This window comes from Molossus molossus, unplaced genomic scaffold (genome assembly GCF_014108415.1).
Source record: "Molossus molossus isolate mMolMol1 unplaced genomic scaffold, mMolMol1.p scaffold_m16_p_5, whole genome shotgun sequence".
Taxonomy (NCBI): Eukaryota; Metazoa; Chordata; class Mammalia; order Chiroptera; family Molossidae; genus Molossus; species Molossus molossus.
In genome coordinates, this window is record NW_023425388.1 from 102,897,571 (window position 1) to 102,916,751 (window position 19,181).

The following is a 19,181-nucleotide window of genomic DNA, read 5'->3' on the forward strand; positions in this document are numbered from 1 at the left end:
TTTTGCTGTTCTGATTGGGTGTTTTTTGCTTTCTTATATTCCAAATCAGTGGTTTGCTTCTTGGCTTTACCTACTCTACTATTGAATGTGTAAATTAATCTTTATTTCAGTAAGTGCCTCCTTCATTTCTGACTGTACATCCTTCATTTCTTACCGGTCCTTCTTTATGTTCTTGAGGCCCTCACTAAGCTCACTGAGGTTCTCACTGAGTTCATTGAGCATCCTTATAAGCAATGTTTTGAACTCAGCATCTGTTAGGTTGCTTATCTCCATTTCCCTTAGTTCTTTTCCTGGAGTTTTCTTCTGTTCTTTCACTTGGGACCTGTTTCTTTGTATCCTCATTTTGGCGGCCTCCCTGTGTTTGTTTCTATGTATAACTTAACGAGAGGTATGGGGCTAGCTGAGTCCAGATGCTGCTTGTTTGAAAGAATTTAGGAAAAACCTGAAGCAGGATCCAAGACAGGCCAATCCTATGGTTAAGCAAGTGGCAACAGCTTGGGTGGACCTGAAAGTTGGGTGGGGCGGGGCCTCAAGGAGTCACCAGGGCAGGGCTACCAGTGTGAGCCAGGTTGCTGGATTCCCAGATATGGGGGCTGTCTGCCGCTCCCGGGAAGGGCTCACCAAAGGAACAAAAGGGCTCACCTCCGACAGCACGTTTGTCTCGGAGAAAGCCCCCTCTCCAGCCCTCGCTCCAGTGCCAAACAGCTCAGTTCTTCCCTGTATGTCTCTGGTGCCCCTCGAGCTGCCTCCCCTCCGAGCTTAGAGGGAGAGAGTCCGGTAAGTCCGTGCGCGGGCCCTTTAAGGAGCTGCCTGGGGCTCCAGCTGCCTCAGCCTCCCTGAGCCTCAGTTCCAGCTGGTTTTCCAGCCAGAAGTGATGGGGATTCTCTTCCTGGCACTGGAACCCTGAGTGGGGCACCTGGTGTGGGACGGGGACCCCTAAGTCCTCAGGGAGGACTTTCCCAGCCGAGGTGTCCTCCTGATTTTTATCTGCCACATGTGGGTGTGGGACCAGCCTGTCCCCTCCGCCCTCCTACCAGTCTCGTGTGGCTGCTGCTTTAATCCCGTAGCTGTAGGACTGCCATTCAGCTGACTTCAGGCGGTTCTGAGTGATGGTTGTTCTGTACTTTAGTTGTAACTTTGATGTCGTTGTGGGAGGACGCAATACCACGTTTATCTCCCCATCAACTTGACCAGAAGTTCCCCGAACAGCAAGTCTTCTAAGTTGTATCTCTTTGAAATATAAATAAATGACTTTGGGGGCAGAGAAGATGGGGGTCTCCAGATTTACAACCCCTAACATGGTTCTAGGCTTCATTCCATTTTGGTATGTAACAACACACCTTTGGGAAGTTCAATCTTGCCAACATGTTTACTATATATCTAGTCAACTTTTACATTCCAGGATTGTCCCTTCCTAGTAAAATTTGCTCCTAGAGCTCTAATCATGGAGAAACAAAGACATTTTCTCTGCTGTCCCACAGAAACTTATTTTCATGCCTCAATCTTTCTCACTCACTCTTTGACTGAAACTTCATTGTTGTATCTAAATGTCTGTGTACTCTCGCCAACCACTTATTCTAATATTGAAGAGAGAAAATATTTTCAAAAATATATAAACCAATAAGCTATGTAATTTGATTATACTTTTACAAGCTTTAAGTTGAATCTTCTGCCCCTTAGCACAAATCTTTAGACAGCATAATCCTTTGCTACTATTATATACTAAGTTTTAAACTTGTACAAGTTAACACATAGCTCTTTTGGTTGAAATGCATATCTCTGTGGCATCTTTGTCCAACTATCTCTTGAATATTTCATATATTATGTAAACAAGGCATAAGGGTAATGATATTGTTGGCAAAATAAAAGTAATTATTAAGGCCATTTAATGCAGCATTCCATTTTCACTGTGTGTAATTAATATTTTTATGTGTTATATTGTTAAAATAAATTATAGTTTTCCTTTACTTCATAAAATTAGAATAAGGAGAATATATTTTTAAAGATAATTTTTAAAAAGTAATTCTTTTGGTGAAAAACACATTGTATTAAGTTTATTTATATTTAAGTAAGTTGGTCCGGTGGGGCTCATTGGTTGAGCATCGACCCATGCACCAAGAGGTCACTGGTTCAATTCCCGGTCAGGACACATGCTCAGGTTGTGGGCCTGATCCCTAGTTGGGGGGCATGCCAGAGGTGACCAATTGATGTTCTCTCTCATCAATGTTTCTAGTTCTTCCTCTCTCTCACTTGCTCTCTCTGTAAAATCAATAAAGGAAAAATAAAGTTAAATAAATAAATAAATTTAAGTAATGCAAACTAAAATTCACTCAGGAATAAAACATGTGTAGCTTTGCAGTATGCATGGCACTGTGGTTGTACATGAGATTATGCAAGTAGTGGTTGAGTTTTCTGACATTATTAGCGAATTACACAACTTGAGAGCCTGAAGGCATCTTAGTGATTATCTTATCAAACATTCCTATTTTACTGATGTGAAACTGAGTTCTCAGAGAATGTAAGTGATACAGATTAAGAAATAATATGAAAACATTCTGAGTATTACTTATTGAAATAAATGTGTATTTCCCCCCAAAATTACTTATGTGTTTATAGTGCATTAAAGTGTTTTGAAAGTTTAAGATATTTGTGCGTGTGGTAGATGTGGTAGGTAACAGATACGTGTTTTATATCTAATAAGATTTTTTCTTCAGTATTTCTGTAGAAACTTTTCAGTGGAATTACATTGGTTTAATTTTTTGTTGTTCAACAATGGGTAGTATTTATGTGTAAGTCAGACTCCGTTACCACTCAAGAATTTTCTTTTAAGAATCAGCCTGGTCAGGTACAGAAGCTCCCAGCCAAGCCTCAGAAGAGCTCTTTGCGATGAGGCAATTATATCATTCATTTGCTCTTTGTCTTTAAAACAGATCCAATTTTATTATTCTTTGTCCTAAGTCATGAAGCACACTTTCCTTTCAGTGTTACTTTTCCAATATGGTTCCCAGTGTGTGTGTGTGTGTGTGTGTGTGTGTGTGTGTGTGTGTGTGTGTCTGTGGAGAAAGCACTCAATTCTTGACTACTTTGACTGCAGGATTTGGGTAAGCATTTTTATGACAATCAGTGCACACTGTTTTTATGTTAATCACTGCTTTGTGTGCCCTGCATTACTTTACTTTAGAACTCAAGCTGAATTTAGATCTTTGTTCTGCTATGTTTGAAAAACCAACTTGTAAACGACCTCAGAATATATAAAATTGCTTTCACTATGTGGTATTACAAAGCTCATTATCTTACCTGATGCCTCTGCCCCGTGATTTGCTTTGTACAATAACCAAGCTGTCGTTTTGCCCTTCAGTGCTGCCATCAAGAATCGCTTCCTCCAACACGCCTTTGCCACCATCTCATTTCTACCCCATTTAATGTTCTTCTTTCTATTTAAATTATTCTCAAATCATAACACTGCTGATTCTATGGTTAAAGGCTCTTTAATACATTTGCATTTAGTACATTTGCCCACAAATCCCTTTAAACTCATTTCAACTTTTCTGTCTCATGCAGTAATTCTGAGTCTCTCTACCTATTATCTATCTAGTCACTGAAATAATTATTTGTATTATCCAAATATCATGTCTCTTTTGTTTTTTAATAGTTATACTATATTGTAACTGGATACAGTAAGCTTTGAGTGCAGAGTTAAGTCTATGTGTTGTATTCTCCTCATGTTGCCCAGCACATAGTGGATGCTAAATAAATATCTGTTTAATTAATATTTTTGAGAATGTAAAGATCTTTTAATTTGAAAATGTTTTATATTTTCATCATGACAATTATAAAGCAAATAAGTTTTCTTGTTAATTGTTATTTGTGTAATTAATATAGGATCTGCTAAAAGAACCAGCTAATATTTATGATTAAATTGCCTATGTTAGAAAGATAAAATTTATTTTGTTATATTTTAGTCCAGAAGGGGGGAGTACATTTCCATTGTTATACTACTTAATTATTTTTAACTGCCTTCTATTTGACTACTCATATTGAGATGAATATTTTTTCTACTAGAAAACTTTACAGGAACCTTAATGTTCATATATGAAAATCTCTATGCACATCTCATATATATGCTTCTTAATGCAGGGAAGTTTTAAACGTATTGATCAATAGGATTCATAACTAAAATCTTATGGTAACAAAAAGACACTAAAATTGCTTTTCATTTCCATTGCTACTGCTTGCCATTGGCAGGTTGTCTGAAACCGCAGAGCTTGAAAGAAGGCCTCTCTGCAGTTCAGGTGATCTGCGTCACTGCTGAGAGAGGTGTTCACATCCTTACATTTCTATAGTTTATTCTATTTGACTTGAATTCTCTCCAGCCTTTTAAAGCAATGTAGCCTTTTCTTATTCCCTCTGAGTTTAGTGTGAAGGGCTTTTTCTTCCTTCAATAGTTGGCCATAGTTTAGGGAAAGCTGCAAAGCCATGACATTCTCAATACTGATGAGACACATCTCTTTTCCAATTTTCTGCTTGATAAATTCTTAACACATCCTGTGGGCAAAAACAATAGAAAAATGATAGGAAGAAATTATTTTACTGTTATTTTGTTTACGTATAGATGGAAAATTCTTCTCTGCCAGCCCAGTTATATGCACACCATTTCAGGTCACGATTCTCTGGGCTAATTATTTTGTTCCTGAGCGAACAACAGATACTGGAATGCTTTAGTATGCAGTGAAAGAACTGTTCCACAGTTACAGGGTGTGTACTTGACCAGCTTCATTGTTTGAAATACGTGCTCCATTACTTCCAACACACTAAGTGGGGAGGGACAGAAATGGAGTTATCCTTAAGGTAGGAAAACGCCCATTCTGGCTTAATATACTGGTGCCCAGTCCCTCCATAGTTCTAGGTGCAAGACAGACAAAATGAGTATTTGGAGAGGAAAGTGTATTATAAAATGACGGCAACCGCCAGGCAGATAAGAAACCTCATGTCCCAGCTGGTTGTATGAAGGAATGGTGACTATGTGAGCCTCGGGGTTTTTGTTTTTATTTTGTTAACACAGGCTGACAGGAGCTACTGCCTTCTCAGTGGAACACGGTGAACCACAGAGGCATATGCTGAGGGCTACTCTGGGAAGAGTCTAATATCATCAGCAGAAATCCATCATTCCAGAAAACACAGCTTTATAACATCCCTTTTGTGGTGGGTCACAAGTAACATCTTTTGTCTGTGTACACAACATTATTTTTAGTTATATAATTCATAGTAGTGAAGAAAATAATGCAATTTACCTGAAAAGGTTAATGGTTTTCTTGGACACCTAATTTAAAACGTTTATCTCTCTGGCTGAAACCATGGCTGTAAAGAGTTAGTATAAAAGCTTAAGTTATAGCTCAGAAGTTCAATAAGCCTCTAAGAGCACTCAGTGCTCAGACAGACTAAGAGTGTTTTTATGGAGATCAATGGGCAATTCACTGCTCAGTTGCATTTTATTTTTCCTATGAAGTAGAATGGTGGTATAGTTTCCCATAATATTTAAGACATATAAAAAAACTTGGATAAAACCTTTGCACTGAACAAATCTTTCATACTGAATGTGCGCAGTGCGCACAGGTTGATATAGGTGCTATAGTAAAGCAGTTGGGCATTTGGTGCTTCTAAGGGGCCAAACACTGAGTCAAACAAATTTTAACCCATTCCTGAAAATTTAAAGGCATGTTCAAGGGAGAAGGAAAGGGTGGCTTTCCTGAGGAGGTCCTCACTTGACAGGAATTCCATTTCTAGCATATGGCACTCACCTTTTAAGGCTCAGAAATGTAATTGTTTGTGACCCTGAATCAGTCAGTCTTCATAGGATTAAATGAAGCTAACCATACTCACAAGAGTCTAATTTACAAGACAACCAGGTGGGACCTAATTATTATTAAATAAAACACATAGCTATCAACAAGTCTGAATATTTCTATTGGCTGATCACCATATTCCCTCCCTATAGGCAAGTTAAATTATAATTATATGATTTCACAGTCAACGTAGGAATAAAGAAGGGCAGTTAATAGAATACTTTATTGCCCAATGTTATTGAACCCTGAGACCGTGAAGTATTATCTCTACACAGCGGCAGCATCAACAGTCAGCTGCGCCTGCTCCTGGGCGGAAGCTAGGGTTCAGATGGCAAGCCTCTAGCAGTCTTCCAAAATATAGAGGTATAAATAAGTTGATAACATTCAGTATTCAGTGTTGTTTAGCACATGTTAGAGCTGAATTTGCATCTTTTGAAATATAAGGTTTTCAGCTATCAGTTATATTGATAAATACACCTATGCCTAGCACATCTCTTTGAACAGATCTGCAGAAAGTTCATATTTATCTGGAGACTTTTGGGTCTCTCAGAACTTTTTGCATTATCTGTCACTCAGAGGAGCAGCAGCTCTCAACAGTTTTGGTTTCTAGATCCCTTCATACTCCTAAAAATTATTGAAAACCCTAAAGAATTATTGTTTATTTGGATTAAATCAATCAATATTCACTGATTAGAAAGTAAAACTAAAACAGTATTTATTAATACATTTAAAAATAACAATAGTGAACCCCTACTTAACATAAATAACATATTTTTAAATAGCTCTATTTTTCAAAATTGGTGAGTAATATGTATTATTTATATTTTTATAAACATTGATAATACCCGGCTTAATAGAAGACAGCTATATTTATCTTTCTGTTTCTGCTTTCAATCTATTGATATCACATATCTTGTAGCCATTGAAAAAAACATACTGTAAAATCATGAAAGAATAAAAGTGAAAAAACAAATGACCTCATAAAATTATTAAATAGTTTTAATCTTGGGGACTCATTAAAATGTCTTCAAAACCCCCAAAGGTAACAGAGTTCACTTTTCTTTAACCCCTACTTCTAACTTTGGAGTCGTTATAATAGTAGTTCTCACTCCTGGCTACTCAACAGAATCATGTGAAACTGTAAAATACCCAACTCATGATTATATATAGATCACTCTATTACCATTGTAATTAACAAGTTATTAATATTAACAGGAAGGGAGCAAAAGGGAGGCCAGACATTATAGACATTGCCATCTGGGCAGCTTCACTAGGAAGCTACAACTTCACACTCCCCAGGGAATCACTGGTCCATTCCCTGCAGATCACTAGGGGAAGGGGTCCAACAGTGGGGAGATGGACGCCTGCACAGTAAAGTCAGGGTGACCTAAGGAAGGTGCCTGTCAGTCAAAGCTGGGAACAAACATTGTCTAAGAAGAGAAGAACCTCTGCAAGCCCATTAAAACTTGAGGATACACAATCCAGAGACAAAGGAATTCTCACTCTCTTGTTCCCATGGTTTTGCTCCTGCTTTTGCATTTGCCCATGTTCCTGGAAGTCACGTGGCCCACAGCCATGTGGGCCCCACACACAATGGACTGATTGATGGACTGCAACTGGGAACACGAACTTAGCTAGCCTGATGCTAGGCTGGAGTGTGCTCCAACATGGAAAGGAAACTAGACAACAGCTTTAATCCTAGTCCTGCTAAATGCACAGCCGGACTTCTTCCTTGGCAGGGTGAAGGGAAATGGGACCATGGAAACTCAGGGATGTAATTTGACACAAATAAATGCCACTTATTCTCCCATGTGAGTCTTACAAAATTCCTTTTCTTGTGACATCACAGGAAGCCCACTTTCACTGACAACAGGTAGAGACAAGGAGCACCCCCACCTAAAACAACTTTTTGAGAACTTCTACCATCAAGGATTAAAGCTTCTCCATTTGCTGTAGTGACAAGTCTGTTTAGGCTGTTGACTATTCATTCTCTGCCTTCCTCCTTATCTCTTAATTTATCTCCTTAAAGCTAGGTCAAGCACTGTTTGCTTGCTGATGCCTGATAACGGGTAAGTCCATCATTTGCTGCCATTCATCAAACCAGCCATATACACCACAATTATAAGGTTATTCATCTAAAATTCCTAACTGGCAAAACCAAGAAGGACAGTAATCTAAAAGGACAAAAGATGAAATACCTGGGTATAGATTGAAAGGATATAAATTGGAGAGAAATCATACAAGAATAAAAAATTCGCCCTGCCCATGTGGCTCAGTGGATAGAGAGTTTTCCCATGGACTGAGCGGTCCCAGTTCGATTCCCGGTCAGGGCACATGCCCGGGTTGCAGGCTCGATCCTCAGGAGGGGTGTGCAGGAGGCAGCCCATGGATGTTTCTCTCCCATATCAATGTTCCTATCTCTCTCTCTCCCTTCCTCTCTCTCTAATAAATCAATAAAAAAATTAAAAATAATAATAAGAAGAAAATTCTAAGAGAAAGATGAGTAGATCAGGAGAAATAGCTTACACTATAGAGATTTAAGGGAGAAGGAAATCCCCTCAATTTGTCATCTGGTTTTCGAGTATTGCCTAGTGGAATTGAACACCACTCCCACAGTGTGGGCTCAGCATTGTCTCATTCATGCTACTACATGTTGGTTTAACTAGTCCCTGTTGCTCAATCCCAGCTTAAAAAAAAACAATCATGTCTCTTTTTCCCCCAAATCCAGTTTTTTCTATATGAAACTATCCTCAAATTTCCTATCTGTGTTCACATTCTTAATTTTTTATTCTTTTTAATTTCTTTATATTCTTTAAAAAAAAATTTTTTTAATTGATTTTTAGTGAGAAGAAGGGAGATGGAGAGAGAGAGAAACATCATTGAGAGAGGACATCGATTGGTCGCCTCCTGCATGCCCCCTACTGGGGATCGGGCCCACAACTGGGACATGTGCCCTGACCAGGAATCCAACTGGTGATCTCTTGGTACGTGGGTCAATGCTCAAACACTAAGCCACACCAGCTGGGCTATATTCTTTATAATTATATATTTTTGGTAGTATAACTAAAATCTTGCCCCTCAGGTGAATAGTTAAAAATCATGGTGCCAATTAGTTAACAATCTGGGACACCTGCCACTATGCACAGCTTAGCAACACTTTTTGATTATTTTTGGAGCTATCTCACAACCATGTCTTAGATCATTGCTAATCTCAGACTTGCCATTGTCGTGCTGATAAAATATTAAGAACCTGGAGATAGAACTTTCTTAGGAAAAATACCCATGTATCCCGCCACTTGGTTTCAAGTTCTGTCTCTCTTTGTTCATTCTAAGCAATGGGATCATATTCAGCAGAGTTTCCAGATGGGCTCCAGATGGATGAGTGTGGCATTAACATATTGATGCATTGAAAAAAAATTTTTTCCAGTGTGATGGACAGACAGATGGACATCCAGAATAAGATGGCTTTAAATTTTCTGATATTAACTAAGGGTCCCTCAGAGGTCTCAGTAACATAATAGTAAAGTGATGAAGGAAACAAGTCATCTCAAGTCACTAATATCTCAAAAGTGTTGTGCTTCCACATTTTTGCTTCTGCCATTTAAAATTCCTATAGTCATATTTTACAGTGAGCTAAGGCTTCCTGATTCCTACCTAGTGTCACAACAATAAGCGTCTCCCCAAAATTATTTATAACATTTTATTTATGAATCTGGATTAACATTAATTCATCATTAGGAGAGGTTTTGATTGGTACAGAATATAGAAAAAATATAAGGATTGATTTTTCAATTTATAATTCATGATGCAAATTCATGATGATGAAAATGGTGCTTCACTGGGTTATACGAAACATTAAGCCCTGGGGTTATGCATCCAGACATTACATTGTTTATATTGCAGTGTAGAAATTTCTACCATATTTTAAAATTAAATTACTGTTTTTATGCTTTAAGCTATATTTGGCAGTGGAATAAAAGTATGTTTTCTATTATGATCTTCTTTTCTAAGTTACTTCTGATGTAAAAGCATCTTTATGGAGGTTTTCTTCTATACTACATGTGGGTACAGTTACTATAAACTGATTAGGAAGGGTGAATAAAATGTAACAAATTCTACCATATAATAGAATGTTTCTAGTCCTGATTTTCTTACAATGGTTGAACATATCAATATTTTCCAGTTTTGAGCTGCAGGAGAAGCTTCCGAGTATGTAGTTGACTTTGGTTGTTTCTGCCTTCCATAGCAACACCTGATTTCCTCCTGGGAGATCATCCATCCCCTGAACACACTGTAGTTGTGGGAGGGGAAAGCAGGGTATTGTTTCCACCCACTGCAGAAGATAAAAGAATGCCTGGAGCTCCTGACATCACATTGCTCTGTAAATGTCAATCTTCAGTTGAATTTTAAGGATTTAAGAAAGTGGTAAATCTTAGATGTCTGCCCTTCACTATGATCACCTTTATTCCTATCTGTTCTTAGTATTTTGTTCGTTTACCTTTTAGTTTTTGTTAACCTTGTTTACAATTTCATCCTTCCAGAAAATTCAATTTCTTTTAAACAGGGTTATTCTTTATCATTTGCAACCGAAGTACACTGAATGGCATTTTGGGAAAGATAAGGAACAAAGTTTGGGAATGTAAGTTTTATTTCTCAGGTAATTTGATTAGACTTCAGAGATAAGAAACATAATTATAGGCCAATGTGCCTGAACTCTTTGCCAAAGTGTTTAATTCTTTTTCCTCCCATTTGTAGTGTTTTAGCAGAGGCTCCAAATGGAAAGCAATGCAATAGTTTCCCGGTACATAGAGTAAGATGCTAAATTTATGGAGCCAGTTCCAAACTACTTTGGAGTTAGTTCTGAATAACTCACTACCCATCCCCAGGCTTCAAATGGGAGTTGAAGAACTTGGAGAGTGGGGGCTCTTTTGGAGAAAATTGTCAGTTTTTGTGAATTAAACACACACACACACACACACACACACACACACACACAAAGTGTGGTAATTGTCTTCCTTTCTCATCTCAGGCAAAGTGAAGCTTTTTACATTCATTTCAAAGAACACTGTTTAGTTATTAAAATGCTGGCACAATTATATTTATTTATACAGAAATATTCATAAATATTTGTAAGTAAAAATCAACCATCAGCTATCCTTCTGTATTTTCAAATGTATACAAATGATTTCTATAGCAAAATAATGGAGGACATAGGCAAAAACGATGGTACCAGTTAATTCAGTGTTTTTCCCAGGCAATTATTCTCCTTTCAATTTTGCTTGCCCAAAGTTTTAACTTTCTATGTAATGCATTTATGTCTAAAATTATATATGTTATTTTTCAAGGCACTTGTGTTTTGAATAGTTAATATGGTTATTGTGGCAGCCCCGAAGTACGTTAGTAGAAACAGAGGAACGATGGAAGTTTTCTGAATCTTGGTCGGAAACCTTGGCTCTGAGAAATAAAATCCTATTCACAGTGCTTGCAAAAATTTGGAGTTAAACAGCCTGGGCTTGGTTCACAGTTCTCAGCTTATAATGGTATATCCCTGAACCAGTGAGTCAAGGACCCAGATTCCTTATCTGCTAAATGGACATGTTAAGGGTGGACACCTTGCAGAAAAGTTGTGCATTAAGTGAAACAATGAATATAAAATGTTAGTCCAGTGCCCATGACGATACCATCTAATAATGGGAGGACAGTGATGACAGTGATGACAGTGCCTTGATGATGATGCTCACCTATTTTGCCTTATGAGAACAAGGTGATGCAGATCCTCAGGCAATTCCAAGAGGTAATTTGGGCTCCTCCTTTCTCTCCAGAGTTCAAAACATCTGTTGCAATAACATAGCACAGTATTGGTGATCTGAGATGCTCCATGACAATTTCCAAATATCACTTTCAAGTACTTGCAGTGAAGAACAAATAGAATGGATCTCACCTGTTCAGAGTTGGATTAGTTTATGGTTTTTCATGTTGTTTTTATTGACCAGAAGTATATTTTTGTTGTATGATGGCTCTGTGAATGAATATGCTTGGCAAACTGTTCTGTTCATTTTTTTTTTTTTTTATTTCATGTCTCCTGATTGCCTTTCATTACTTAATGTGAATAGAGATAAATTCTTTAGCATTTCCTAAGCTTATTTTTTTTAGGAACCATCTGAGAAAAGTACAAGAACCATTAACCTAGAGTTTCACTTAAATTTTTTAAACATTTATTATTTACCAAAAAAAAAAAAAACATTTTATTTCTGGGATTCCAAAATGGCAGCGGAGTGAATGGAAGCTACACAGACCATCTCCCAGGACCAAACTGGAATTACAAAGAAAATAAAGACAAAGCGTCATGAAAAAGCTACAGAAAAGCAGCTTGGAGGACCATATAACCAGGGACACTGATCAATCCTGGTAGGACTGCAGAGGCGCGAGAGGGGGACTGGGAGCCCACAGACAGAAGTAACATTAGCTGTGAGCAGCACCCTCAGGTTAAACTCCCAAGCGCCTCCACAGTGCAGAACAAGGTCAGATGCTAAAATAGCCACAGCCACTCACCTTGGGCTCCAGCACAGGGAGGGCAGACAGGACTGGAACTGTGTGGGGACACTCGGGATTTGGAGGGTGCTCAGAGCTTTAGCTGAGTTGCGGCCAAGCAGGACTGTGGTCATCTTACTCCTTCCCAGGGCCCTGGGGAGAGGCAGCTGCCCTTCCCTTGGAGATTTAACCCCACCCAGTGGCCATAGAAATGCAAATTGAGGCTCATTCACAACCAGCATCTGCACCACCCTCGGAAAATCCCCTTATGCTGAACACCTGAGGAAGTTTTTCATGCAACTGAGAAGCCAACTGAGTAACCACTACTGATAGTTTCCAGGCAAAAAGCTAGAGGATAACTGTATCATTCCTTGCTGGTAACTGTAACGAGGAAAGTTAAGACTTGACAGTGGTATTTAACGTGGGTCCTCCCTAGCTCATCAAAACCCAGGAAAGGGAGCCACAAACAGCAGAACACCAACACGCACAGGGAAATTTAGCAGGCTCCAAAGCCCAATGTGATAGGCAGAATGGTGAAACACAGAAACAAAAGCCAAATGAAAGAACAAGAGACCTCTACCAAAAATGAGTTAAATGAGGTGCAGTTAAGCAAGTTAACAGAACTAGAAATCAGAGCCATGATCTTGAGGAAGCTCAACAGCATGTAAAGACATGAGCACCATGAATAAAGACATAGAAATGTTAAAAATCAACCAGTGGGAAATTAAAAACCACCAAGAAGAAATGAAGAATGACATATCAGAAATAAAGAACACATTGGAAGGTATAAACATCAGAGTAGAGGAAGCAGAGGACCGGATCAGTGAATTAGAAGACAGGGTAGGAAAAAATCAACCACTCAGAAAACCAAAAGGAAAAAATGATTAAAAAACAGGAAGACAGCTTAAGAGAACTGTGGCACAACTGGAAATGTAACAACATTTGCATCATAGGAGTCCCCGAAGAAGAAGAAAATGAGCAAGGGTTAGAGAATATATTTCAAAAAATAGTGATAGAAAAGTTCCCTAAATTGGTGCAGGAAGAAGGCATCCAGGTTCAAGAAATACAGAAAGCCCCAAGTAAGAACAATCCAAACAGGCCCATATGAAGACACATAGTAATCAAAATGCCAAAAATTAAAGACAGAGAGAATCCTAAAAGCAACAAGAGATAAACAACAGGTTACCTACAAAGGAACCCCCATAAGGCTCTCAGCTGACTTCTCAACAGAAACATTACAGGCCAGAAGGGAATGGCATGAGGTCATCAAGGTCATGACAAACAAGGATCTGAATCCAAGACTACTCTACCCAGCAAGGCTATCATTCAAAATAGAAGGTCAAATAAAGAGCTTCCCAGACAAAAAAGGCTAAGGGAATACATTAGCACCAAACCATCACTGCAGGAAATGTTAAAGGACTGCTGTAATTAGCAGGAGAAATGGGAAGAAAAATAGAACCACACTAAACAAAAATAGCACTAAATAAGTACATATCAATAATCACCTTAAATGTAAATGGATTGAATGCTCTGATAAAAAGACATGTAGTAGCTAATTGGATAAGAAAGTATGAGTCAAATATGTGTTGTTTATATACCTAACAACAAAAGACTCATATAGGTTGAAAGTGAAGGGATGGAAAAAATCTTCCAAGCAAACGGAAAGGGAAAAAAAGCCCAGGTAGCAATACTCTTATCTGATAAAATACATTTCAAAATGAAGGCCAGAAATAGAGGCAAAGAAGGCCACTACATAATGTTGAAAGAAACTTTCCAACAGGAAGATATAACCTTGATAAACATATGCACCCAATATAGTAGCACTAAAATATATTAAAAATCTTCTGGAAGACTTCAAAGGAGAAATCGATAGCAATACAATCATAGCACGGACCTCAACACCACACAGACATCACTGGATAGATCCTCTAGACAAAAAATTAGCAAAGAAACAGAGACTCTAAATGAAGCACTAGACCAAATGGATTTAATAGATATCTACAGAGAATAACACCCCAAAACTACAGAATTCACATTCTTCTCAAGTGCACATAGGACATTCTCAAAGATAGACCACAGGTTAGGACACAAACTAAGTCTCTACAAGTTCAAAAAGACTGAAATCATATCAAGGGGGGAGAAAAAATGGCGGCGGAGTGAATGGAAGCTACACAGACCATCTCCCAGGACCAAACTGGAATTACAACGAAAATAAAGACAAATTGTCAGGAAGGGGCAACCGAAAGGCAACTTGGAGGACCACATAATCAGGGACACTGACTCAATCCTGGTAGGCTTGCGAGGACACGACGGGGCCGGGAGCCCACGGTCTGTAGCGGCCTGGGCTAGGACCTGCTGCAGGCTCGGCTGGGACCTGCAGACTCGGCTGGAAGCTGTGCACTCGGCTGGGTCCTATGGCCTCGATTGGGACCAGCGGCCACCTCGGCTGGGTCCTGCGACCTTGGCTAGAAGCTGCGCACTCAGCTGGGTTCTATAGCCTCGGCTGGAACCAGCAGCTGCCTTGCCTGGGACCTGCGGCCACCTTGGCTGGGTGCTACGCCCTCGGCTGGGTCCTGTGACCTCGGCTGGGAGCTACGCCCTCAGGTTAAAGTCCCAGGCGGCTCCACAGCACAGAGCCCAGATAGAGGCTAAATTGGCAGCAGCCACTCACCTTGGGCTCCAGCAGAGGGAGGGCAGAGTAGACTGGAATTGTGTGGGGACACTTGGGATTTGGAGGGTGCTCAGAGCTTTTGCTGAGTGCAGCCACGCAGGACAGTGGTCATCTTTCTCCTTCCCAGGGCCCTGGGGAGAGGTGGCAGCCCCTCCCTCAGAGATTCAACCCCACGGGATGGCCATTGAAATACTAATTGAGGCCCATTAACAACCAGCATCTGCCCCACCCTCTGGAAATCCTTTTACTCTGAGCACCTGAGGGAGTTTTTAAGTTATCTCAGAAACCAAGGTTCTTCAGGTGACTGCTACTAATAGTCTCCAGGCAAAAAAAAGCTAGAGGATAACTACCATTCCCCAGGCTAGCAAATCTAACCAGGAAAGTTAAGACTTGACAGTGGTGTTTAAAGTGGGTCCTCCCTGCCTCATCCAAACTCAGGAGAGGGAGCCACAAACAGCAGAACAACAACATCAAGCATCTTCTCAGACCACAATGGCATGAAACGAGAAATCAGTTGCAAGAAGAACATGCAAAGACATTTGAACACATGGAAGTTAAATAGTATGTTATTAAACAATGAATGGGTTACCAAGGAGATCAAGGAAGAAATTAAAATCTTCCTGGAAACCAATAAAAATGAAGACACAACAACACAAAATCTATGGGATGCAGCAAAAGCAATTCTCAGAGGATAGTTCATAGCACTACAGGCCTACCTCAAGAAATAAGTAAAATCTCTAATAGACTATCTAACCTCACAACTTAAAGAACTAGAGGACAAACAAAAAGAAAACCCCAGAGCAAGTAGAAGGAAGGAAATAGTAAAGATCAGAGCAGAAATAAACGACATAGAGACAAAAAAAAAAAAAATTCAAAGATCAATGAAACAAAGAGCTGGTTTTTCGAAAAGATAAACAAGATTGATGGACCCTTAGCTAGACTCAACAAGAAACAAAGAGAGAGAACCCAAATACACAAAATCAGAAATGAAAAAGGAGAAGTAACCACTGACACCACAAAAATACAAAAGATCGTTAACAACTACTATGAACAATTATATGGCAACAAATTTGACAATCTAAGCAAAATGGACAAATTTATAAAAACACATAGTCTCCCAAAACTGGACCAGAAAGAGATAGAAAACTTGAACAGACCAATAACAACAGAAGAAACTGACGATATAATCAAGACTCTCCCAGCAAAAAAAAGCCCAGGCCTGGATGGCTTCACGAGGGAGTTTTACCAAACATTCAAAGAAGAACTAACACCCATTCTCCTCAAACTATTTTTAAAAAATTCAAAAACAAGGAAGACTTCCAAACTCACTTTATGAGGCCAGCATAATTCTAATTCCAAAACCAGAAAAAAGACATTACAAAGAAAGAAAACTACAGGCCAATGTCCCTGATGAACATAGATGCCAAAATCCTGAACAAAACACTAGCAAATCGGATCTAGCAACACATCAAAAAAATTATTCACCATGACCAAGTGGGATTCATCCCAGGGATGCGAGGCTGGTACAATATTCACAAACCAATAAATGTGATACACCACATAAACAACATGAAGAACAAAAACCACATGATCATATCAATAGGTGCCGAAAAAGCCTTTGACAAAATCTAGTATCCATTTCTGATAAAAGTGCTCAGCAATGTGGAAATAGAGGGATCATATCTAGACATAATAAAGGTCATATTTGAAAGACCTATATCCAACATCATACTCAATGGGCAAAAACTAAAACATTTTCCTTAAGAACAGGAACAAGACAAGGATGCCCACTTTCGCCACTCTTATTTAACATAGTACTGGAAGTCTTAGCCACAGCAATCAGACATGAAGGAAAAATAAAAGGGATCCAATTGGGAAAGGAGGAAGTGAAACTGTCATTATTCACAGATGACATGATACTATATGTAGAATAGTATCAAAAATTTACTAGATTTAATAAATGAATTTGGCAAAGTAGCAGGATACAAAATTAATGTCAAGAAATCGACAGCATTCTTATACACCAATGATGAACTCACAGAAAGAGAAACTGAAAAAACAATCCATTTACCATTGCGGCAAAAAGATTAAGATACTTAGGAATAAACTTAACCAAAGAAATAAAGGCCCTATTTGCAGAAAACAACATGTCACTGAAAAAAGAAATAGAGGAAGATATAAAAAAGTGGAAGCACATACCTTTTTCATGGATTGGAAGAATTCACATCATTATAATGTCATACTACCCAAAGCAATCTATAGATTCAATGCAATCCCCATCAAAATACCAACGACATACTTCACAGAACTAGAATAAATACTTCAAAAGTTCATGTGGAACCAAAAAAGACCTCGAATAGCCACAGCAATCTTGAAAAAGAACAACAAAGTAGGAGGGATCACATTACCAGATTTCAGGTTATACTACAAAGCCACTGTAATCAAAACCTGGTACTGGCACAGGAACAGGCATATAGACCAGTGGAACAGAACAGAGGACCCAGAAATGGACTCAAGGCAATATGCTCAATTACTATTTGACAAAGGTGGCTAGAGCATACAGTGGAGTAAGGACAGCCTCTTTAATAAATGGTGTTGGGAAAATTGCACAGCTACATGCAAAAAATTAAAACTAGACCTTCAACTTACACCCTACACAAGAATAAACTCAAAATGGATAAAAGACTCATGAATCCATAAAAATCCTAGAAGAAAATGTAGGCAACAAAATTTCAGACAACATACGCAGCGGAATTTTCACTGATACATCACCTAAGGCAACAGATACAAAGGAGAAAATGAACACATGGGACTACATCAAATTCAAAAGCTTCTGCACAGTGAAAGATACAATCATCAAAATGGAAAGGCAACCCACTGTATGGGTGAGAATAATTACCAATGATATATCAGATGACTGCAACTCAACAAAAGGAAGATAAAGAACCCAATTAAAAAATGGGCAGAGGAACTCAATAGACACCTCTCTGAACAAGACATACAAATGGCTAAGAGACATATGAAGAAATGCTCAACATCCCTAATCATCAGAGAGAAGCAAATTAAAACAACAGTAAGGTATCACCTCACACCTGTCAGAATGGCTGCCATCAACAAATCATCAAACAACAAGTGTTGGCAAGGTTGTGGAGAAAAGGGGACTCTAGTACACTGCTGGTGGGAATGCAGACTGGTGCAGCCACTATGAAAAACAATATGGTGTTACCTCAAAAAATTAAAAATTGAACTTTCATTTGACCCAGTGATCCCTCTTCTAGGAATATATACCCTAAGAAGACTGAAACACCAATCAGGAAGAATATATGTACCCCCATGTTTGTAGCACCACTATTTACAATAGCTAAGATCTGAAAACAGCCCAAATGTCCATCAGTAGACAAATGGATAAAAAAAAGCAGTGGTTCATATACACAATGGCGTACTATGCAGCTGTAAGAAAGAAAGATCTCTTATCCTTTGAGACTACATGGAGGGACCGGGGAAGTCTCATCCGAAGCGAAACAAGCCAAACAGAGAAAGACAAGTATCATATGATCTCACTTATTTGTGGAATATAATGAACATAACATTATAAGGAACGAGGTAGTCCCAGAGACGTGGAAGTGGGGTACAGACTGGCAATCCCCAGAAGAGGGGGTGAGGAGGGAGAGATAAACCACAGAACTTATATGCTTGTATGCATGAACAGTGGACATGGCCAACAAAGCTGGGGACAGGGCGGGGAGGGAGAGGGAGGGGGGAACCAGTGGGGGGAAAAGGTGAAACATCTATAACAAAAATAAATTAATTAAAAAAATTTCATTTCCTAATAACTACTTAGACCTTGTAAGAATGCAATGCCATCCTAAATGAGTGGAATACTGAGTAAATTTGAAATATTTTTGTGATATCGAGATAATGTTAAAAATGGTAAGTTCGAATCAGATCCTTAACATCCTCAGAAGAAAGCAATAAAAAGATAGAAATATAGTCTATTTTGAATTAATATCTATAATTGCTTTAAATATATTATATAAAAACCTTAAATAATCAGGTTATTTGTTACATTAAAATATTTGTTAGGTTTTTAAAAGATAATGTTTATTGATTTTTTGGAAAGAGTAGAAGGGAGAGAG